The sequence below is a fragment of the Pantherophis guttatus genome, chromosome 3 (genome assembly GCF_059756535.1).
Source record: "Pantherophis guttatus breed Tessera chromosome 3, ASM5975653v1, whole genome shotgun sequence".
Classification (NCBI taxonomy): Eukaryota; Metazoa; Chordata; class Lepidosauria; order Squamata; family Colubridae; genus Pantherophis; species Pantherophis guttatus.
In genome coordinates, this window is record NC_142065.1 from 29,712,138 (window position 1) to 29,737,219 (window position 25,082).

The 25,082-nt window shown below is 39.0% G+C and overlaps 1 protein-coding gene and 1 long non-coding RNA gene across 3 annotated transcripts in view; one reads left to right on the forward strand and one right to left on the reverse strand.

Moving 5' to 3' along the window:
• The first annotated feature begins 1,678 nt into the window (after positions 1-1,678).
• The window catches only part of ARHGAP40 (Rho GTPase activating protein 40), a 60,023-nt gene continuing 36,619 nt past the window's right edge, over positions 1,679-25,082 (forward strand). Inside the window, exon 1 of one of the 2 annotated variants that reach the window (XM_034413950.2) lies at positions 1,679-1,869. The gene's annotated coding sequence lies outside the window, so the exon portion shown is untranslated. Of the gene's footprint in view, positions 1,870-2,993; positions 3,060-25,082 lie in introns of those variants that run through there. The other variant, XM_034413952.3, reaches the window with a different exon arrangement.
• The window catches only part of LOC117663646 (uncharacterized), an 89,783-nt gene continuing 87,933 nt past the window's right edge, over positions 23,233-25,082 (reverse strand). Inside the window, exon 7 of the long non-coding RNA XR_004590771.3 lies at positions 23,233-23,274. This is a non-coding gene — a long non-coding RNA (uncharacterized LOC117663646). The remainder of the gene's footprint in view (positions 23,275-25,082) is intronic.

Sequence of the window (25,082 nt, forward strand, 5' to 3'; positions counted from 1 at the left end):
TAATTACTTATAATGCTTCTTAGACTAAAAACAGATGAAGTGCTGGTTTATTGCTAAACTATAACTCCCAGCATCAAATGCCATTGGACAAATTTGCTGGGATTTAACAGTGCAGCTCCTTTGAAGACATTTCTTAAATTCTAAGTGGTTATAACTTGATCTTTTGCTTTTTGTTATAAACAAGAATATTCAACTGATGTGAATAATATCATTTTATCAAAAGGCCTTGATATCCTTACTAGGACTATTTTAGGGCAACAGAGTATTTCAATAAACTATTAACAGGGTTCAGGAAATAAGCCATGTATCAGAATCTTACATCTAATACTCGAAGATGGTTAATCTTTGTCCTAAGCATGAAAGTGAACCACTGAATCTCTGCATTTGTTCCTACCCATTGATATAAACTGGGAGCCCTTCTTTCCCTTTGGGGAAACTTCTCACAAAGTAGTCTTGTCTCTGGGGGAATGTTTCTGTCAAGTCTCAGTGTATAATTTGAGGGGTAATGTGGCTCAGTTAACTACAGGGAGTCCTTAACTTACAATTCACTTAGTGATGGTTCAAAGCTACACCACCACTGAAAATGTGACTTATGACCATTTTTCAGTTAGATCTTTGTAGCATCCCTATGATCATGTGAAATTCAGATACGTGCAACTGGTTCATATTTATGATCATTGCTGTGTCCCAAGATTATGTGATCCCCTTTTGTGAGGTTCTGACAAGCAAAGTCAATGGGGAAGCCAGATTCACTTAACAGCTGGGTTGCTAACTTATTAGCTGCAATGATTCATTTAACAAGTGTGGTGAGAAAGGTCATAAAATGAGATTTTCAATCATCCAAGTCATGGTTATCCCAAAGGATTTGATCTTCACCTTTTGCTTTTTGTTATAACCAAGAATATTCAACTGATATGAATAATCTCATTCATATCAGCCAACTGGACCTTTCATTTTTTTCCTTTGAAAACGTTTTGCTTTTCATCCAACAAGCCATTTTAGTTCTAACTTAACTGATGAGGAATGGAAGGGTTTATATTCTTTCAGTCATCAATCCTTCCATTCTCCACCAGTTAGTTAGAACTGGAGAAGCTTCTTGGATGAGAAGCAAAACGTTTTCAAAAGAAAAAAAACCCAATAGCGTCTATTTGCCTTAAAAAAAAAAAAGAAGCACTTTTGGGTCACTTAAATGGTACTTTCACAAGTTATTGCTGAACTCCTTGAAGGGACTTCCCCCCCACCGCAATGCTGCAGTCCAGTGTAATCTTATCCCGTCTCCTTCGCACCTATTTTAGTTTCAAAGAAGTTTCTTCAATGGAAATTGCTATATTCCAGTCTTGGTCTGGGTTCATATCCTGCGGCTATGGTTCTCAAAGCATGTCCTAAATTGCAGATGTAGAAAACTCCACGGCATCGTGGGCACAAGAAAGACTATTCCTCTTTTCGTTTTGCACGGCTCCTTTCCTTTCTCTATGCCAGTGTTTCTCAACCTTGGAAGCCTGAAGATGGATGGACTTCAACTCCCAGAATCCCCCAGCCAGCGCTGCTGGCTGGGGGATTCTGGGAGTTGAAGTCCACCCATCTTCAAGCTACCAAGGTTGAGAAACACTGCTCTATGCCGAGGATTTAAAACTTTCTCGCCCCCGCCCCCACCTCCGCGGGCTCCGCCCCCGGCTCCATTCATAGGCGACCTGGCAAAGCAAAAACGCCTCGCATCAGCTGGAGCAGAAGGCGGGGGAGTGGCCGGTTGCCTCGGCTGCTTTCGCCGCAGTGCCCGCGTCCGTCCGGCTGGAGTGGAACCGGCGGGGTCTTTGTTCTTCAGAAGTGCTTCATTGCGGGCGAGGGGAAGAGAGAGGGAGCCGTTTGAAGGTGGGTGGAAAAGCTTCCCCGATCCTCGTCCCATGGCCAGAACAGGGAAGCCGTGCGCTTTTAGGCTTTGTCTGCGCCCTCGGTTGCCAGGATAAAAGGGGTGGCGGGGAAGGGGAGGGGAGACAGCCAGCCCAAGTTTTAGCAGCTTCTCTCGGTGCATCTTTTCCCGTTGACCGAGAGCTGGCGAGGAGCAAGGCTGCCCAGCTGGAGAAGCCCGGATTTAAAGGGCTCCTGTCTGGAGGAGCCAACTTTTCTAAACCAGACGCCAGGCTCCCAAAGAGCAGGATCCGTCCCCGAGTAGAAGCCACCCGAGTTCCTGAGCGGGAAGGAAGAAGCGGCGTGGTTGGTTACTCTACTGCTAGTTCTAGAGCGCAATAGAATTAGAAGTGGAATAAAATTAGAAGTGGAATAGAAGAAGTTAGTAGTAGTCTCCTGGATTAGCGGGAGGGAGGGGGCTCCTACACGGGGGAAGTGGAATGAGTTGCGGCTGGTATTCCCCTTTGCAGTATTTAAAAAAAAAAAAAAATTCCCACCCTGTGGCGGGTTTGTAATGTATGCTGTTCGCCGCAGCTCACTTGCGGCGAAGAATTTGCCAGCGTAATCTAGCAAGCAGGAGCCTTGCGCGTTTCCTCGGGAGTAAAAAGCGCTTGTGTTGGAAAAGTTCACGCTCCGAGCAAGTTCAACTCTTCAGTCAGCGCAAGCAAGTTTTTTGGTTTTTCCAATCTTTTACCATTATGTCCACAGAGAGATACTCAACCATCCAGATTTTGGGTTTGTCCCCAAAGGCGCTTTTTCCAAAAGGCGAGTGGACTTCCTTGATTTTTTTCTCCCCCTTCTTTGAAAACGTTTCTCTTGCAAATGAATAGAAGAACTGAAAGCTTCTTCGATGAGAAGCGAAACGTTTTCAAAGGGGAAAAAAAAAACCCAAGAAAGTCCATTCGCCTTTTGGAAAAAAAAGCCCCTTTGGGACCACTTCTTCCTTTTGGGTTTGAGGATTTAAAAGGAATACGTGTTTCTCTCTTGCATTCGTATATTTCGCTACGTCCTTTGTTCAGTATATTGCTATTTCCATTGTCTGCTAACTGCCAGGAGCTTATTACGACTTTTTTTATATTTTATTGTAGCCACCCATTCCAAAACGCGATACTCCACATATTTTAAAGGAATAGTCATGACACGCAAAGCGAGAGGTTAGTCCACGGTTAAACTCGAAGGTGGAGTTTTGCTGTTTTTTGAAATGCGTTGCTGTAATCCGGAGGGGTGCATCGTATTTCCCTCTCTGCCTGTGCAAACCATTAAGCAGCGTTTTGTCGGCGTCAGCTGACAGGCTGCATTGTAAATGGTGATCGACTGCAAATGGATGAACCGTTAGTGCGGCAGTTGCTTTCCCGTTGGGTTTGCTCAGAAACACATGTTGTTGTTTTTTCTTCTTGACTTGGAATAGCTAGGCTTACTCAGAAGGAGGGCTGCTTTTATGCCAGAGGCAATCGGTTTGGAGGGGACTCGAGTTCACGTTAGAAAGATTTAGTAATATATCATTTGCAAATCGCTTCTAAAATCTGGAAACCAGAGCATAATCGCTGTGGATGATCTTTCTACTCTGGATAGGGTAGGACTGGTGGAGAAATCGTTTTAATGCTTTTGAAAAGAGGATTCAGTCTGGTTCCTCCAGATAGATAATTATATCTGATATTAGGAAACTGAACCCAAAATAGCTGGTGCAAGGAGTTGATAAAGAAGAGGTCAGCATAATTCATTAATTATCACTTTTTTTAAAAATTTGATTTATATGCCGCCCTTCTCCGGACACTCAGGGCGGCTTACAATGCGTTAAGCAATAGCCTTCATACTTTTGTATATTTTATACAAAGTCAGCTTATTGCCCCCACAAACTGGGTCCTCATTTCACCTACCTTAGAAAGGATGGAAGGCTGAGTCAACCTTCAGCCTTGGAGAGATTCGAACCAGCAGAAATTGCAGGCAGCTGTGTTAATAACAGGGTGCACTAAACCACTGTACTATCAAGGCTCTTTTCCCTTTATGCTGACTATATATTTGTTTATTACTTTTACAAATAACTCAAGGCAGTGAACATATCTTAACATACCTTCCTCTTCCTATTTTCCCCATAATAACAACCTTGTGAAGTGGATTGGGCTGAAAGAGTGACTGGCCCAAAATAACTCAGCTGGCTTTCATGCCTAGAGTGAGACTAGAACTCATGATCTCTTGCTTTCTATATCTATTGCAATATATCTGCGGACACCAGTGCACATGAGGCAGTCTTAGATAATTTTGAGTGTCTAAAATAAAATAGCAATTAAAATGTAATTTTTCAAATGGATGAGATCTCGTAAGATTGCAGTAGCAGAAATATCATGCAGTTGGGGATGGGGGCAGATTTCCAGTGAGAATGCCAAACTCTTCATGAGTTCCAAGCACTGTCATGAGAGTTGGGACATTACATTTAATTTATGATTTTCTTTTATATTATGTATCCTTTTACAATGGTAAGCCGGTCAGAATGTTTTTGGAGCTGGACAGTCTTGAAATCGAATAAATGTACTCTTCAGACACTATTTATCATGTTCCACTGGTTGGAATTACTGATATTTTTTGATGATTGAGCTTTGTTTATTAGCATAATACTTCCGCCTCTTCCTTCTTTTCCCACCATTTTTTAGTCTGCCTGTGCCAGCTGTCTTTAACATTCATTCAAAACAAAGCATTCAAAAATCCAAGCGGTTTTCCTGTCATCTTTTCATCCCGGAAATTTAAAGCAATGTGCCAATTGTAACAAAATACATTTTAGAATATTTTTTAAAATACTGTGGAAGTTTCAGCTGTAAAACCAGCTTCACAAAATTATTAGAACAAAGGATGTTTTAGTTCTTGACTTCAGATTCAAACATGGGTGACTGGAAGTAACTGTCATCATGTTGGTAGGAACCTAAGCTACTTAATGGTTTCATCTGAATTTTGTGAAATGATGGCAATAGTTTGGGGATCCATGGGAGCTCTTTCTGGATTTCTCAATTAGCAATTAGCTGGATTTACACAGTATAATTAGCTGGTATACTAAACCAAGCTAAAGAATACATAATATAAATTTGTGCAATAATAATAAACTGCTTACTCCAGATAGTGTGATAAGGGGAAAAGTTTTATTTTAATGTTTTGAGCCACCGACTCGCCTTGAGGTAAGATGGGCATCAGACAAATGTAATACAAACAAAAATTTCTACAACAAGTTGTCCTGAGTTAACATTTTGATTTCTTTTTATGGGTCAATAGTTCCTATTCATTCCTTGGGGGATTAGTAGTACTGTACACATAATCCTTGTTTAGCAGTTGCCTCATTTAGCAACTATTTGAAGTTATGACAGTGATTAAAAAAAAAGTAACTGAGGTCAATCCTCAGGAAAGCTGAAGTAAGATCATAAGACCAGTTGTGGTTTCACTTAGCAACCATTTTTCTAAACAAATAAATTGCGGGTGCTGATTGTGGCCACTAAATGAGGACTACTTCCAATGTGTTCCAGCCCTTATCCATAAAAACTGGGTTCGTGGGTGTGTTATGGTTTTTGGTATATAGAACTTACTGATGGCTGAATCAGCTTTTGGTTCTATGTATTTATCATACAAGATTTGAAGGTGGGGAACTTGGCTGGATATCAAATGGATGAAAAACTTACTGTGATTTCTGTGGTATTACTTTTACCTTTTTATACTCTGGAAATTTATTGTTTCTTAAAAGTACACACTCTAGTTTGAGAGAATATTGATGATTTAATCCAATGTATTGGATGTATTTTAATGTATTGTTACTAGAAGTTTGGGAGAGACGGGGTGTAATGGAACATTCTGTAGGGTAACTATCAACTCTGAAGGCATCCTTTCATCAATTTCTACCAATTATGCAGTTATCTAACATTAATTGAAATGTGTTATCAGTATAATTGTTACTCACTTTTATCGTACTATTTCTAGTATTAACCTGTTGTATTAACATGTTAATGTGTGAAGCTTTCTAGGTGCATATGTCTTTAGTAAAGTAAACTCAGGATAGAAAAAATATTAATTTCAATAGTGTTTTGATTTTAAAAAATCAGGAAAACAACCAATTGAATGACCAAATCCTACAAACAAATTGGAATGAAATTATACACCCAGATCTTCACTTGAACTGAACTGTAGGTATTTGCATAAAATGCAAGTAGTGGGAAAATATGCATATACTATGTGCATGATTTTTTCTGTGAATTGGAACAAAAATTGGGCAAACGTTAATGTTAAAGAAACCTAGCTTAACAAATGCAATGTTCTATAGATACAGCAGTTTATTTGGAACTAGCTTCATAGCAAGTGTTCAGATTACGAATGAAGATGAATATACGTGTCCTAAAATAATCTTGCAGAACTCAATCTGGTTCGGTCACAGGGACCAGAGGTTTTGTCTTCCCAGAGTTCAGACTTGTGCTGGAGCCCATCTTCAGGGAACTTCTCTCTAGCAGTGTTCAGATTATTTAATGAAATATATTAATATTTAATCATGAACCACTGTTTGTCTGATGTTGAAACGATGTTACAATTTAGCAGTTCTAAAAGCACAGGATGTACTTTGTCCTTTAATTCCTCCAAGGAGCCTAGCTCTTTCACCTTGCAAACTGCATCATGGATCATTAACATTGTGATGGTTGTAACTTATTTAAAAGATTTATATGGCCACCTGTCTTATGAACCATACGGTGAGCTTGCAGCAACAGTTTAAAAACAATAAAAGCCAACATCCGTAACTTTGAGTCACATTAATGTGCTGCCTTCTTTTTCTTTAAATAAGCAAACAATGCTTTATATTACTTAGAGAAGTCAATTGATTAGAGCTTTCACCAGAAGGGAGAGAGATAATAACTCTTAGAACAGCTACTTGAGAAAAAAAAAGTATTTGGAGGTAGATACATTCTTATAAAATTTTTGAGTTATGGAGAAAAAAATGTAGTGTACTCTTTTTTATTTCTGTTATATTGCTGAAACCAAATATCTGTTGGATTGAAATGGTTGGAGATTTAGGGCTGATGAGAGGACATACTTTTTTACATAGCATATACTGGTAATTAAACTGAAATTATTGTACTACTAGCTGGATCCCCGTGCTTCGCTACAAAACTATGTAATCGGGCTTCATAAATGGACACTTACAGCTTGTAAATCCCCTATCCCCTTCTCCCTCAGCCTTGCCCCACAGAAATGTCTCCTATCCTATCCCCTTCTCTCCCTCAGGCTTTCTAGCCCCTTCCCTCCCTCAGGCTTGCCCCACAGAAGCCTGTCCTATGCTATCCCATTCTCTCAAGAGTTATTTTCAAGTTGGGAGGGGGAGTAGAACGTCTAACTAATTAGCATCAGAGCGTGTTATAATAATATAGGAAATACTAATGCTCTGATGGTCATTTCAAAAAATCCTTTCTTAGTGAGCACTTAGAAGCCAAGAGGAACGTACATGGCAAATTTCAAGTTTGTAGGCTTTACGGTTCTGGCGATTTCGTGATTATGGCATGAGTGGTTTTCGCTTTTATATAGATAGATAGATAGATAGATAGATAGATAGATAGATAGATAGATAGATAAGATAATGAGTTTAAAGAGGGATTAATTAGATTATCAATGGCTATAAGAGATGGTAGCAATGTAATAGCAAAGCACTTAAACTTACATACCACATCATAGTGCTTTTACAGCCCTCTCTAAGTAGTTTACAGAGTCACCATATTGACCCGAATAATCTAGGTCCTCATTTTACTGATCTCAGAAGGATGAAAGACTGAGCTAACCTTGAGCTGGTCAGCAGAATCAGCTTGCAATATTCATTCTAACGACTGTGCTACCATGGCTCTAACTAGATTTCAAGCTATGGGTAGTCCTTGAGTTATAACCATAATGGAACCTACCCATCAGGATCATAAATCAGGTCACCTATGTCACTGACTTGATTTTACAACTGTTATTAAGCAAACCAATGGTTTGCTGTAGGTTGGTTTTGCCAAAATTCAGAAGTAAATGCTAATTTTTGGCAAAACTGTTGTAAAATATGGTCATATAATTGTAGGATGCTGCAAATGGCTATGGATGCGGCCTGGTTGCTGGGCACCTGAATTGCAGTCACATGACAGGGACCAGACCTTCAAATCTGGGTTGTAAATACTCCCAGGGAGGTCCATTGTAACTCTGAACAATCGCTAAGTGACTAAGTCAAGCACTGTTATAGAAAAAGATGTAAGGGAGGAGAGAAAAGGAACTGGAAGTACCTATATGCTAACTCCTAGATGTATTGCATTTTCCAGCCAACCTCATTAAAATTCCAGTTACCGTCATGAAATACAGATTAAGTACATTAAGGATCACAAGGAACATGGTCTGGGGTAGCTTCTAATAAAGTTCTGCTGAACAGTAGCAAATAGAGTTGACTTTTATTAGCATATGATGTCATTTGGATTTTCAACCTTAAACTGAAAAATGCGTTGAAAACTGTTTTGAGTACCTTTTTAAATATACTTTGATTGTATCATTTTTGGCTTTAAAAAGCCCTTCTGGTTTTTTTCTTTCGGTGTCCCAAAACTGGAATGATCTACTTCTAAGATCACTAAGCAGCTACTCCCTCTGTTGGTTGGTTTCTGCTATGATTGTTTTATTTCATAAATATGGAAAGCAGAGAAAGTGTATCTATCCAATTCTGCAGTCTACTATTAGCCTGAGCTGCGTGGCTGTTGTTTTCCCTATCTGTTCTTGTCTCGTGCATTCTCCCCCTCCTTATATTATGTTTACAGTGCATTTAAACTACCATAAAGAAGGCTAATAGCATTTATTTGCTTATTTGTATCTCACCTTTTTATAGTCAAGGTGATGAACATATCTAATACTCCTTCCTCCTCCTGTCTCACCCACAACAACAACCCTGTGGGATAGGCTGGGCTGAGGAAGAGTTACTGGCCCAAAGTCACCCAGCTGGCTTTCATGGCCAAAACAGACTTCGAACTCAGTTTCTCTTGTTTTGCTTTCAAAAATTTGCTTTCAGATTCTCCAGTCTTAATTTTTCAACCACAATTTACAACTAGATAATTATGCTTCATTGCCTGCTCTCTCCTTTCTCTGAGTCACTTGGAAGATAACAGCAGTGGCTTGTCATTGAGAGTTGGGCAACATATAGATTTTAATTATTAGAATAGAATAGAATTTTTAAAAAACTTTTTAAAACTATTATTAACTTTAACATGAACTTTTTCTCTACCGAAAATGTTTGCAGTCGATAATGTTAGTGTAACGTGTATACATCTCAAAATCTAAAAACTATAACTACTTCTATTTAGAATTAAAGGCTAAAGTTATTGCCAATCTGTCTTTCTCAAGATGGTAGCAGCAATTTTGGGCTGATAGAATTTGATTTTCCAGTCACTTACTGAATAGCCAAGTCTCAAAGTCTCTAATCACTCTTCTCTGGATCATGCCCTGCTCTGCTTTGGTGGTCTTCAGGCACTTCTTGAACCAAGAATCCGGATGTAGATCTTACCCTTCCAGTCCATCTCAAAACCATCAGCCAACATTGCTCTTTACTAAAACAAGAAGTCTTCAAGAGTCAGTGCTGTCTAGCTCCATCTTAAGTGGCCAGCCACTACAAATCCTACAAGTTTTTGTTCCCAAAATTTCTTCTCATTTTTTAACAGTCTATCTTCCTTTCCCAATTCGGCAGGCCCATATCTTACTCTGTGAGAAAATTTGCCTATGGGAAGCTAAGCTGTGTCCTATTTTCAGATTTTTCTCCCCCTCATTGCACAAGGACAAAGAGCATATGCTGTATTTGATTGTCTTGTTCTTGCTTCTGTAACTGTTTCAGAAGGAGGTATGACTTCCTGGAGACTGCCCAATTGAAAAGCATCCCCAAAACAAAAACAGTTGCTAATATGTACTCCAATAGGCAGGGTATTCTGTGCTACACTACAGCATTTTTAGGTGTAAAAATAGAGTTGGGTATGATACATATCCTCCAAGTTAGCCTGCTGTTCATTGGCAGTAGTGGAGGATGCTGTGTTATTGCTGATGCTGATTGAAGCATTCCATTTAGCTTTTGTATGTGGAAGTGTGGGAGAAGCGATAACATCTTGTCCTTCACCTCTAGAAGCAAAGTATCTTAAGCCCCATGCAATCCTTATTTGTAGTGGGTGACCTTCTGATTCCTTTCATACTTCTTCCACTGACATTGGTTTTCTGGTTACATTCATGGAAGGTTTCTGATATTTAGATACCTTTAATTTGCTGATCTAAAGAAATATTTTCCTGGAAATAACTTTGTGAAGTCTTAGCTCTCTGGGAAGATTCTAATGCTGGGAAAGGAAAAGAAGAGGACAACACCCAGAAGTTGGTATGATTGTTGTAGGACAGTGTATGAGCTCAATTACTGTGCAGATGAGTGCACTGCTAGAAGACCTGAAAGATCAGGTTAGATGCAGATCATCATGGAGAAAATCTTATCTGGTTGCTATGAGTTGACAATTATTTGATGGCATGTAATCAGTTGCAATGAGAGCTAGGTTGGTGTAGTGCAGGGGTGTCAAATTCAAGGCCCGCAGGCCAGATCCAGCCCATGGGGTGCTTAGATCTAGCCACAGGGCTGCCCTGGAAACAGTGAAGGACCAGCCTGTGGTGCCTCTGCCAGAGAAAACTGAGCTCGGGAGGGGCCTCCCAGACTCTGTTTTCGGCCACGATGGCCTCATGCAGCCCTCTGCCAGTGAAAATGGAGCTCCGGGGGCCACGTGTGGTCCCCCCGAGCTCCATTTTCATTTGCAGGAACTGCAAGTGGCCGTGCGGACAAAAACAGAGCTTGGGAGCCTTTTTTCATTGGCAGAGTGCTCGGGCCACCACAGATGCCCCTGATGAGTATGTCAAGCTGGCCACGCCTACCCCGGTCCCCCAAGGTCAAACACAACCTGATCTGGCCCTCAATGAAATCAAGTTTGACATCCCTGGTTTAGTGGTTAAGGTCCTGGACTATAAATCGGAAAACTGAGTTCTTGTTCTACCTTAGATACAAAACTAGCTTTGGGGCCAGCACCCTCTCTCAGCCTTAAGAAAATGGCAGTGGTAAACCATTTCCAAAAATGTTGCTAACAAAACTTGAGGGACTTGTTCCTCAAGGATTTTTTTTAATTCTTATGTGTCTGCATTTTCTAGCAATAAGGAGGTTCAGAGTCTAGATTTGCTGTGATGCATCAAACCAAATATTTCTGTTGTTAGCTAATTAGCTTTATTTCCAATTGTGGCTTTCTCACAAACCTTTTATCTGTCACCTGACAACCACTGAAGAATAACTATCCTCGGTAATCATATAATTTTATATGAATGTTGTGTCACTTTATTAGGAAGCATGAGAAATTGATCACTTGATTGTTCCCGCCTGTGTGATCATTTGATCTTTTCTCAGAAAACTCTGAGATTCTCCTATTGAAAGCTGCTTAGATTTTCCCCTAGAATAGATTAAAAGGAGATTCTGGAGATGTTTTTAAAAAAGCACAGAGCTGCTTTCTCATTATAGGTAGCCTCCAACTTACAACAATGTTTAGGGACAGTTCAAAGTTACAACCGCAATGAAAAAGCAGCTTTGTATTATCTTTGCATTTATGACTTTGCTTAATAACCAAGTTGCCAGTCCCACCTGTGGGCGCTGAACACATCTTTCTGTATGTCTCTCAGATTAAAAGTTAAATGATGGTTGTCAGTTTCCATTCCCTTTCTATTGCTCTTCTTGGAAATGGTTTTTGTTAAGTTTCTATATTCCACTGAATTGCATTTTCTTCATCTTTCACTCAGTGGATTTTTCAGAAGTAGGAGGAAGCTCTTTCTGTTCTCTTTCTGCAATTTTCATCTCATAGTGCATATTTTGAGGGAAGTTCCAAATATTTCCTGAAAAATGAATAATAGTCCCTTAGCAGAGGCTATTTTTTTCTCGAAGAGACAATTGCAGGCTACTTTGGCCTAACTGATGGGTTGATTTACACAACTGAGATGCATTAACAGCATTTATTTCCAAAAGAAGATGTATTAGTCAGTTACTAGTAGATCCAAAATAATGTATGTTTTGGCTAAAGAAAGTAATGAGTGAAAAAAAGGTTAAGATATGCACACATTCTTGTTCTTTCTTAACTGTTGCAATTCAAGAATTTACTGGCAGTGAGGGAGGACAATAAGAAGAGGGAAAGAGTGAGAAATAAGTCATTTTATTTATTTATTTAAGAAATGTACACGGTTTGTCCAAATAACTTGTGACAAATTATAAGAACTCCCCATCTTTTGATCACTTTATGGTCTGAAAAATGGAGAAGGGGGATTGTTTATTTTGTTTATCGCTAGGTATTGACTGAATTCTTATATTGCAGGAAACCATGATTGACTTGATATACTGATCAATTTAGGCATAAGTCATGCCTTATAAATTATTATAAATTATTAAAGTACAGGAAACCAACCAACCAATATTGGGGCATTAGTGTAAAGTGTGAATCCTGTCTCTGTGATGATCCTCATATGTATATACATTACCTGTTCAAAGCCGCATCACAGGAAATGATTATGGTACTTACTTGTGTCAATGAACTATTTTATAATAACCATGGAGTTAACTAAAGGCTTTCCCTGTCAAATTAGACAGGAATCTTTTTTATTTTTGTTGAAAGAGTTTGAGTTGCATATGTTTGCCTATGAACCACTTCTTAATACCACTAATCTTCATGTATCTCGACTAGACAAAAACTTGAATTAATGTTTTTTTTTGTGTGCATCTATTGCGGATTATGATTCTAAATAACAGTACAAGTGTTGTTTATATTCTCTTACTAGTTTTAAATTAGATGTATTAAGTATACCATATTTTTTGGACTATAAGACCTACCGGTGTATAGGACGCATGAAGAGTCCAAAGAGGTAAGCAAGAAAAAAAGGTTTTGCCCTCTTCGGCCCCCAGGAGCACTCTGCATGCCTCCCAGACCCTCTGCGTGTCCCGTTTTTACTAAAAATGTTTTTTGCAAAAACAGGATGCGCAGAGGGTTTGGGAGGCCTGCAGAATGCTCCTGGGGGCCGAAGAGGGCAAAAATGCAATGCGTGGGGGGTTTGGAAGGGCAAAAATGGGCCTGTTTTTGCCAAAAATGGGATGCACAGAGGGTTTGGGAGGCCTGTGGAGTGCTCCTGGGGGCTGTGGAAGGCAAAAATGCCCCCGTTTTTATGAAAAATGGGCCCATTTTTGGCCTCCCAAACCCCCCCTCCCACGCATGTATTCGATATATAAGACGCACAACATTTCCACCCTCTTTTAGGGGGAGAAAAAGTGTGTCTTACACTCCGAAAAGTACCTGTTGTTACCTATGATTGTACTGTATTCTGCTTAAGGCCTTTTGAATGGAAGAATGAAATCTTCATAAAAATTGTTATTTTGCTTAGATAAATATGAAAACTTTGAAATGAAGAATCAATGTACTTCAGGTCTTATTTGCTCAATAACAGGTGGCCTTAATGTATCAGATCTGGAAGGATATCCTTTGGGAAAGAGGTGGATAAACAAAATGAAGAGATTGACTTGTTTTTGTAGTGCAATTGAGTCTCAAAGAAACCCAGCATTTGCAAATAACTCTCTTAACATAGTAGAAGGAAATCCTGTCCTTTTGTGTAGGAATTGAGGAGAGAGATTGTCTTATTTACATCCTTAGCAGCTGATCTGAAAAGCAGCTGCTTAGACTTTAAACACATTAAAATGTGTTTTTGTGTATCTTGACTTGAGTAAATGGAATACAAGGTAGAGTTAACATAATTGATTTGGGGGCCAAATGGAAACAGTTTCCTTGATCTTGACTTGAGATCACATTTGGCTAGTGTGAAACAGCAAAAAGTTTTCACACTTATTCACCTTACCATTTGCTTTCCTATTCTTATCACCTTACCATTTGCTATCCTATTCTTTCTTACTTAGGATTGAAAATAATAATCTGATTGAATGCAGTACTCATCTGCGTTCAGATTATCCTTGAATAGACAATTCATACACCATTTGAACTCAAAATAATTAGGAAGATATTTCTGGATGCAAACACATTTTCTTGACCACTGAAATGTGTTCATATTTGGTATGAGGCAAAGAATAATCTTTAAAAACTTGCATGCAGTCCTTAGGAAGCTCACATGCATAACCTGTTTTATTTTATTTATAAATAGAATTTATTTATTTATAATTAATTCAAGGTCTCTCACCATCCCCCCTTTAAGCATCTACTAAATCAGTCTTCATCTGATGATCTGGACTACAGTATCAAAAATACATGAACTTCTGTATGAGGAATGGAATAGGAGGGATGAGAAAATGTGATTTGATAATAGAATGGAGAAGGGAAAGGCATTGGGAGAAATTGAATGGTAGCATTTATTATCAGTTTTATAAATGGCCGTTTTGCATTGGGCAACTATAGCATTATAAATTTTTACGCCTAGTTTTTGATTACAAAGTACCCCTAACTTCTTCATTGGATTGTAAAGACTCTATTGCTTGAAAAGAGGAGTGTGTGTGTTATGGTATAGTCAAAAGAAGACAAAAGAGAAAAAAGAAAGCTTTCAATGAACAAGGAAACAAATTTCATTTAGCTAAGAGAGTGTAGATTCGGACAAAGTAAAATTATTCTTAGACAACTGTTAAATTAATGATAGTCTGTCAGCTCTTCAAACGGGAAAAAATATTCTGGTTTTATGCAGTCATGCATAAGTGAAGACAATTGCTGGCCTTTATCCAAAAATTATTCATAATTTAAAAGAAGCTCATAAACAAACCAGAATTTTATAATTGACCTTCATACGACAGACTCTCATCTGAACAATAGTTTTATTTGGTTTAGTAGTGCTTTATATAGTGCAAGTAAAATAACTTATTTATATTTATATGATATAAATCACAGTTTTCTCACCAAATGAATGATCCAAAAATGGACTGTAGTAATGAATTGAAAGTGCCCCCAAAAGGGGGTAAACGGAAATTTATATAAAGTAAATTATGTGAAATTCAACAAAATTAACTCAAATTTTAGAGAAAGCTAGGAAATAAAAAAGTTCAAAGCATTTCAAAGCAAAAGCTCGCTATGCAAACAACTGTGCTGGTAGTGGTCAGATGGTAAAGGGATTTTGGAGGAAGATTTCTGATGCTGGGCTTAAAATAAGATACGCAGATATGGAAATCTGCGTATATGGCTGATTCCGGATCTCCGCACTTTCCGTAAGGCCCTGAAGATGTTTTTATTTCAGCAAGCCGGCGTGGCCTGAATAGATTTTAGGGGTTTTTAATTGTATTGCTAGGGGTTTTTAATTGGGGCGGCCGTTTAATTTAATTTATTTTTAATTATTTTAACTTTTATATTGCATGTTATTTTAATTCTCGGCTGTTCACCGCCCTGAGTCCCTTCGGGGAGAAGGGCGGGATATAAATTAAATAAATAAATAAATAAATAAATAAATAAATAAATAAATAAATAGGTAATCCTTTAATTCTAAATTAGGAAAACTTTAGAATTATGATCTTCTATTACAATTTCATTGGTTCTGTATAAAAATAACCATTTGTGACTTACTGAGCAAATGAAGGCTAAATAAATTATAGCTTAGCCTGAGATCTGTACACAGTCTAAAATGTAAGGAGGCACTTATTGGGTCCAGAAACAGAGTAGGAACTAGTATAGTTGATGAAGCATTGATGTAAGGTAATTATAATGATACGTTGTTGTTTAGTACTTGCAGCTTCTGCACAAAAGAGGAAGGGCATCAATAGATTTGAAGAAATTAATAAATTCGTAGAACTTAAAAGAATATTTTAATAGTTCCTTCTGCCCTAAGGCGTCTGCCCTAAGGTTTCCAAAATGTTCTGCAGCTCCACTATTAATAAAAATGTATATGATGGCAGAATGCAGCAGATGGACTGTATAACACAGAGGTCTTCAAACTTGGCAGCTTTAAGACTTGTGGACTTCAACTCACAGAATTCTCCAGCCAGCTGGCTGGAGAATTCTAGGAATTGAAGTCCACAAGTCTTAAAGCTGCCAAGTTTGAAGACCTCGGGTATAACAGAATAACAGAGTTGGAAGGGACCTTGGAGGTCCTCTAATCCAACCCCCTGCACAAGCAGGAGACCCTATACTAATATAATAATGTTAATCCAGATTTTTTTTCCCCTTCACATCTATGCATTCATGTGTAAATTATCTTTATAAAGCCATGTAGTACTCAGGGATTTAAATTCTCAGAACATTTAAAAGATTTAGTCTTAATTCTGTTTTTCCTGTCCCAAGTTGCTGGTTAAGAAATAAGAGAAGTGATTTTTTCCCCTCCCCTCAACAGAACTTCCTAGATTGGTGCTTGTTTTGTGCTAGATCAGCTACTACTTTAACTGATGTTTTTCAGCTACGCAAGCTGAAGTTTGATGCTTGTTTCCCCTCCCCCCCCCATGAGTATGGTTTAGAATACCCTTGACCTGTAGTCAGACTGGTATTATTAATTTCCTATCTTACTCCTGCAGAATGTGTGGTCTAAGCATACATCTTTCCGATTAGGAAAAGCAAAACAAAGGGAACTGCTATCAAGCTATATCAAGTAAAAAGCATCTTTAGTCTAAGCAGAGGGTTGGGTTAATGTCAAGGACTATAGAAGTGTCTGGAGCTTGGGAAGGCTGGATATAGTAGAAGAAGCTTTCGCAAAATGTAGTGCCTATGTGTTCTACCTCCAATTCCTCGCTCCAACATTAACCATGGATAGGATAACATTCCCCTAGGCAACGTGAAATCTGGATTCCTGGACACACAGCCCATTATTGTGCAGTGATTTGCAATTGTAATCAGGAAGGACTTTGCACAAATCCATCAGCTACATCAGTTGTACCCATTCAGAGATCAGAAGGCACTGGTCATGGTTATTCATGCCTTTTATCACTTCCTGGTTGGTCTGTTGCAATGTGCTCTCCATGGAAGAGTGTTTGGAAGTTTCAGCTGGTCCAGTATGTGATTGTATGACGTTCTGGACACACTGTAGTATGTCAATGTAACAGCATTGTTACTTGAGCTGCGCTGAACCTGAATAGGCTTCTGGGGTACAATTCCAGAGGTTAGTTATCACCATGAAAGCCCTACTTGTTAAAGAGTTATTTTACTTGTGAGACTACCTGACTCTTGTGATTTCTGCCTATCCCATCAGATCTGGCAGAATGAGCATGTTCTAGGTCCCCCTCTGAGAAACAATGTCTTCATGCCTTCTCTATTCTGGCATAGAACACTCCTCTCCTCTCCCCCCCTCGTGCTATTCAGATTGCCCCACCTTGTTGGCCTTCTGGCAGGCCTTGAAAACGTGGGGCCAGCATTTGTGTGTGTGTTTATTAGAGAAATTCCTCTAATTGCTTTGTTTAATTTGTTTTTAACATTTTGTTTGCTACCCAGAGTTACCTTGGTTAAGATAAGTGGCCATATACTTTTGTTTAATCAATAAATAAATGATCAGCCAAAGTAAATCAATGTTTAAGATTAGTGTTTTATAAATGAGCAATATAATATGCCTACAAGTAAGAAGTCTGAGGCATTCTTGACTCCAGGCAGAGAGACTTGCCACATTAGATAGACTGAAAATAGAAGTTCCAGTTATTTATTTCATAATTTTCCAAGTGTATTGATTGTGTCCATATTCTGTCTAGGTATAAATAATGCGTGCACCACATGTGTGTCGTGTGCTTTCTTTGTTTAGAAGGAAAGCAGCAATATATAAAAGTGCATTCTTAGAACGCCCTTGCTGCTTGAGAGGTTAGTACCCCAAAATGTAGGCTAACACGTCAAATCAGGGATGAAATCCAGCAGGTTCTGACAGGTTCTGGAGAACTGGTAGCAGAAATTTTGAGCAGTTCAGAGAACCAGTAGCAGAAATTTTGAGTAGTTTGGAGAACTGGCAAATACCACCTCTGGCTGGCCCCAGAGTGGGGTGGGAATGGCGATTTTGCAGTATCCTTCCCCCAGGAGTGGGGAGGGAATGGGGATTTTGCAGTATCCTTCCTCTGCCACACCCATCAAGCCACACCACACCCACCAAGCCATGCCCACAGAACCAGTAGTAAAAGAATTTGGATTTCTTCTTTTTTAAACAAATAAAAGAGAAAATGTCTCACTTTATTCATGTTATCACTATTTAAAGTATAGGTATGTTTTCTGGAAAATTGTATGCATGAAAGTTCTTTTTTAAAGAGAACTAATTAATATTCACCTCCTATTAGCTCATATGCTTTTAAAGGCTTGCATCCTTCCCACACCAGAGAAACTGGCTCTTATCCAAAGAATAAAAACCTGTAGGGTGACATTCAATTCCCAGAGAAATCAATGCTATCTCATTATTGTAATCCACAGAGAACTGCAGTTGAGTTTGTTCTTTAGAGTATTTATCTATGTTGGCTGTTTTTCCCATTGCTTGGGCTTAAAAATGGGCTAAAATATTGTTGCTTGCCCTTAATTTAGTTCCACCAGGGAAGACACCAAAGTTTCAGGCCACAAAATAATATTTGATGACAACTTTGGCCCCCACTGAAAGGGCCCGCAATCTGGGAGTCCTCCTGGATATGCAGCTGTCCTTGGAGGAACATCTGACGGCTGTAACCAGGGGGACCTTTTGTCAGGTTCGTCTGATTCGCCAGTTGCAGCCCTTTCTTGATCGGGATTCCCTGTGCACAGTCACTCATGCCCTCGTCACCTCTCGCCTTGACTACTGCAATGCTCTCTACATGGGGCTCCCCTTGAAGAGCACCCAGAGGCTCCAGCTGGTCCAGAATGCAGCAGCGCGGGTAGTGATGGGAGCAACATGGCGCTCCCATGTAACACCGCTCCTGCGTGAGCTGCACTGGCTCCCAGTGGTCTTCCGGGTGCGCTTCAAGGTGTTGGTCATCACCTTTAAAGCGCTCCATGGCATAGGGCCTAGCTATCTTTGAGACTGCCTGCTGCTACCGACGACCTCCCATCGACCCGTGCGCTCCTACAGAGAGGGCCTCCTTGGGGTGCCATCAGCCAAACAATGTAGGCTGGTGACCCCCAGGGGGAGGGCCTTCTCTGTGGGGGTACCTACCCTCTGGAATCAGTTGCCCCCAGAGATAAGGAGAATCCATGACCTCAATGCCTTCCGTCGTGCCCTTAAAACCCATTTTTTCCAGCAAGCTGGGCTGGCTTGAGAAGAAATTTTTTAAATTGTTTTAATCGGTTTGTGATTTCTTAACTTCTGGGCCAAATTTATATATATATTTAACTGTTTTTTAATATTTGTATTTTATGTTCTTATTTTGGCTGTACACCGCCCTGAGTCCTCAGGGAGAAGGGCGGTATATAAATTGGAAATAAAATAAAAATAAAAATAAATAAACTTTCCGAAGGGAGTTTATTCATGTTCATTTCCATAAACAAAGTTAACTTTCCGACAATAGCCCATGATTTTAGGCCTCTGAACCTTGCAATTATTAAAGATCACTACTCCTTCCTTCTGATTGTTGAACTCCAAAACACTTAACATAGCTTGCTTTTACCAGATCTCAGTGGGGGTTGGGGTTACCTGATCTGGATGAAGAAGGAGCATGAATAGTTAAATCCCCTTGACGTGAAATGTGGAAGATTTATGTTGTGCCCTTTGGTTTAGTGAATGCTCCCTTGATCTTTATTAGATTTATTTGAGTGACTTACAGATTTATTTTGATGAGCCAACTATCTGTGCTGTAAAGTTCAGGCTGTATTTGAAGTGATTCACCAAACATGCCTAGTTTTAATCTGCCTGACTTGAATTATTTAGAATTTCGCATCTCTTCTAAGGGCTTCCATATGGACTGTGCCAGCATGACACTTTTCTATCCTGACATTACCCAAATCTCAGGGAAGTGCTTTGGAGGATTTTGTTATATTTATGGCTTCCTTGTGCCTGATTTTCAACTTGCACCTTTTAAGCTTGTTTACTAAGAAAGGGCATTCAGACAACTGGGAGAATGTGAGTTCTAGTCTTGACTTGGACACAAAGCCTGCTGGGTGATCTTGGGCCAGTCACACACTCTCAGCCCCAGAAAGAAAGCCAAGCCCTTTCTGAAAATCTTGCCAAGAAAACTACAGTAACTACAGTGGTTCAGACAGTTACCTGGAGTCAAGTTTAACTCAAAGGTACATAGATACACAAACCAACAAGTCTAAGAAAGCAGCTCCATTCAAGTGGGAATCTAATACAAAACAGACCTCTCTATCATTAAAATATTTTTTATCTCTTAGCCTTCCTCCTCCATCCAGATGTCACCTTTTGTTATTAAAATAGATGGTTCTGTTTTGTCTCCTCTAGATTAGTGGCCCCCAACCTTTTGGGCACCAGGGACTGATTCCATGGAGAGAAGTTTTTCCACAGACCGGAGTGGGCGTGGTTTCATGTGCTGCCTTCATCCCGTGGATGGGGCTTCACTTCTTTTCACCGGCCAGTTTATGGCATGCCGTGGACTGGTGGTAGTCCACGAACCAGGGCTGGGGAGCCCTGCTCTGAATGGCCAAGACTATGGGAAAAAGAAATTTTGCTTTGTGCCTTTTATTTTAAACAGGAGTTACCTTTTGAAAGAAATTGGTATGTTGCTAACAGTCTTGCCAATCAAATATTCTTTTCAACATTGGTGCTGTTTCTTGGAAGAAATCTTACAGTCTGAACTTTGGACCTACTACAAGAACCTTGAAGCATTTCCAGGCTCTGCAGAAACTCACACAGACTCAAATCAACTGGCACAATATTCCTATTTAAACTTTTACATCACTTACGTCCCTAGCTTGCCAATTAAGCAGTCTGATGCTCTTTCACAAAACCATGAATATATGATGTGCCTCCTGTCTATCTTGCATCTGGAAAATATTGTCTTCCCCATCATCTCACTTTCTTCATTGGTCTCTTTCTGTTGGTAATAGTCTGGGATTCTGTTCATTTCTTTGTTCTTTTTGTAAAAAACTCTGCTAGAGAAAGAATGTACAAAAAAATCCTAAACAATTACTATTATTAAAAAGATGAAATATGTATCCTAGAAAGCAGCAGATAATGATGATGTGCCCATATTTTCCACTAATTATATCTGCAATGCTCACACAGAATTGATGCCAATATCAGATCTGGTCCAATTAAAAAGTATATTATTCCCTCATTGCAAACAGATAGTAATCACTGGAACAAGTCATACTAGAATGAATATGACTCACTTTACCTGAAAGATGCACACTAGAGAAGACTCCATGTGCTGACCCATGTTCTTGTCAGCCCATGAACAACCAATATGCAAGGCTTAGACTGGAGGTTACGTCACCTGCTGGCTATCTTTTTCAGAATCTGAACAATGATGTGTGAGGATCACAGGTTGCTTTGATTTGGTTGGTTCCTTGGGAAAGTTTTCACTTTGACATTGCTGATTGATTGTTCTACTCCACGTTGATTCTGTTCTCTTCACAGAATCACGGAGTTGGTATGGAACACTGCTGAGTGCACTCATGATGTACTTACAGTCATTCAACCTATAGACTCTTTCATATTGTTAATGAAGTATATATAACTATGATTTTATGTCAGGCTATTAGATTAGTAAAGCAAAACCTTAAATGCTGTCATGCAATTTGACGGGAGAAGAAAAACAATGCTAGAACAAAAATAAACAATCTTCAATACCGCTATAAAGAAGGTCAACTATTTAGGACTTTAGGACTTTACTTCACAAAAAAAATATTATTTACCACATTGGATTAAGAATTGAAGGCAGAAAGATTGAAGTCAAACAAGGTCCAGGCAGAAGAAGAACATCATGGATTCAAAATCTAAGGGACTGGTTTGGACAAAACTCAACAGCATTTTTTCAGCGGCTGATGATAAAAATAGGATCACCAACATGATCGCTGACATCCAATGACTGATATGGCACAAGAAGAAGATTAAGAATTATTTACCAAATTGAACAAATATAACAGCAGATATTTCTAAATAGAAAAAATATATATCTGAATTTGTTTTGGTTAGGAAGAATCGCATTAGTTAAACTTACATTCTGTCAAGACTCTTTCCTCTTTTCCTATTTTCTTTCCTGTATGATTTCAGACATGAATCACAAAATTGATCATACTTTCTTGTTCTTACTCGTACTGAAGGGTTAGGGTTCCAGATGGTTTGTACAAACAGCTTTAAGTTGAAGTGGAGCCATTAATGTGCTGCCTTCTCTGCACTCACTCAACTATTTCTGAGTCCATCTGATAGTAGTATTAGCTATCCCATAATTTACTCTTCTATTGAAAAGCATGTAATGTGTGACTTCTAGAGACTAGAAGATCTCCAAGGTTCCTTCCACTTCTGTTATTCTGTTATCTGCTGAATTTCAGTTGCACTCTGTATATGTTCAGGTATGCATTTGAGTTAAGGAGATGCCAATAGAGTGCAACATAATGCCTTCTCAGCAGCTCTAACTCAAATGTGAATTTTCTGAGGTTACGCAGCTGCTGTCTGCATCTAAGAAACAATTGCATAAAGAGGTGTCAACAGGCACCTTTTGGCTTCAGATGCAAAGCAGTATGCATCCCTGCTTAAAAGGATCTGGTTGGTTGAGGGAAGCTGATCATCTTGGCTGTCTGCTAATTTTGGGCTATGGGTGGGGGGAGGAATCAAGAAAAACAAGTTTGACACTCAGTTTATTGGGGAGGAGAAGAGATGGGTAAGGAGCAGGATAGAGATTGAGCCATTCAAAAGCAAGAGAGATGCTGTTTTGAAAAATCCCTTTCCTAAATTCTACTCGGAATTCCCATGTGTGTAGCATTTTGTTTAATTTGCAGTGATTTTCCTATGTATGTTAGTGTTAAAGTTTGTTTGTATCCCTTATTTAATGTTAAATCCTGCATTGAAGACTATGGCCATATGCCAAAGGTGCCATGTCCTTGTGCAAGACATTTTCAAGTCATTTCCAATATTCCAAGAATATTAGATGGATGGATGCCAATTTATGAGAACAATGTTGCCACCCATTTGCACTCATCTCCTGGTAAAGTCTGGATTTGGTGGAATTCCAGACAGCCTCAGGATTTGGATTCGTTTAAAGTAATTAGAACTGTTTTTAACCAAATGATAATTAAAATCTTGATGGGTTTCTATGTATGCTTGCCAGTTTCAGCAGTCATAAGTTGCATGTGTTAATGGACTATTACAAGTCAAAATTGTGAATATCCCATAGTACATTGCTTTTCACTGATGTCAATGCACATACCTATTCCACAGAGCAATTACTGCATATCTATAGATAGATGTTGGTGTTGATGTTGATGTTGATATAGATACAGATAGACCGACCTGCATATGGATTAGAGAACAAATGAAAGTATACAATATCATCAAGAGAGTAAAAGAATGGAAATGGACTTGTCAATGTCAGATGGACTAAGGCAGTCATAGAATGAATCTCACTTGATAAAAAGCATCTAAAAAGAGACCTAAAACAAGATGGATCGACGACATCAGCAAGTATTGCAAGCCCAACTGGCAAAAAAACCCAACTCAGGACCATATTGATTGGAAACATGCGGAGGAGCCTTCATCCTGCAGTGGATAAACAAGGGCTAAAATGTGTGTGTGCGTGTGTGCGCACATACACACACACAAACACACTGGACTGCATTTGAAACATTTGTGGAAATGAAAAGGGACAAGGTGCTTTTTCAAGAGGCAACTGGACTTTCTGATTTTTCTTTGAAGATGTTTCGCTTCTCATCCAAGAAGCTTCTTCAGCTCTTCAGACCATGACCTGGATGACTGAGAATCTCCATAGAAAAGGGGCAAGATTACCTACCTTTTGATTCATCACTGAACTGTGGGAAGGTCTATGTCTTTTTGGCAGAAAACATACTAGGAGAGGATGATAATCCTGAGCCTACTAAATGCCAGAGGTTCTCTGTAGAACTGGCTCTACTGATAAGACTGTATTTCAGTTGACATTAGATATTATACTTTTCAGTGTGGCACTCAGTGCTCTAATCCATAATTATCAAATGATGACTATGTGAACTGATTATTATTCAGTTAATTCTTATAAATAACAGCCTGTACTGAAAAATAGTACTTTAATTCAGTGTTCGCCCTCTTTAATGTGCTCTAGATGTGTATACTTCAAACTGTAGCATTTTCAGCATTGGATGGGGAAAACCCACATATCTTAAGAATCCAAGTTTCATATTAAAGGCTGTTCTTGCTAATACTAAAAAAATAAATTAAACTTCACTATCATGTATCTTTTTGATCTTCGTTTAGCTCATATTGCTTTAGATTGGAAGCTGCCTGTTCTGTTGAGAATGCAACACCTCTAATACATAAGTAACCTAACCATCATATCTGGGTAACAGAATATTGGTTTGGGCAACTTCTCCAATTTTCTTATAAGAATTTGTTGAGGATTTAAATTGCAACTTGTGTTATATTCAATTCTCTATACATTGTTTCTCAGGATTAACTTCCATCAATGATTCCTCTGGAAATACTTTGGAATCACTAGAATCATTGCCCTTTCTACCACCAGAAATCAGGACTGATATTTCTCTGCAGTTAGTCTAAGATAGTGCAGTCCAGCTGAGTGAATGGAGAAACTTTGCAAGTAATCTTTAAAACGACAGCAAGCCTTTTGATCTGATTTACAGGTAGTCCTCGATTTACAACAGTTCATTTAGTGACCGTTCAAAGTTACAATGGCATTGAAAAATGTGACTTATGATCATTTTTCACAGTTATGATCTTGGCAGCATCCCCAGGATCATGTGATCAAAATTCAGATGCTTGGCAGTTGCTTCATTTTTATGGCTCTTGCTTTGTCCCAAGGTCATGTTTTTTGCGACCTTTTGCGACCTTCTGACAAGCAAAGTCAATGGGGAAGCCAGATTCACTTCACAACTGGGTTGCTAACTTATCAACTGCAGTGATTAACAACTGTGGTAAGAAATGTCGTAAAATAGGGTAAGACTCACTTAACAAATTTTCATTTAACAACAGAAATTTTGAGTTCAATTATGGTCACAAGTTAAGGACTACCTGTACTAGTTTCTTTCTTTACTAGTTTCTTTCTACATAGGAGAGGCATTCAGAAATGCTATTTGTAAGAGAAACTAGAAATG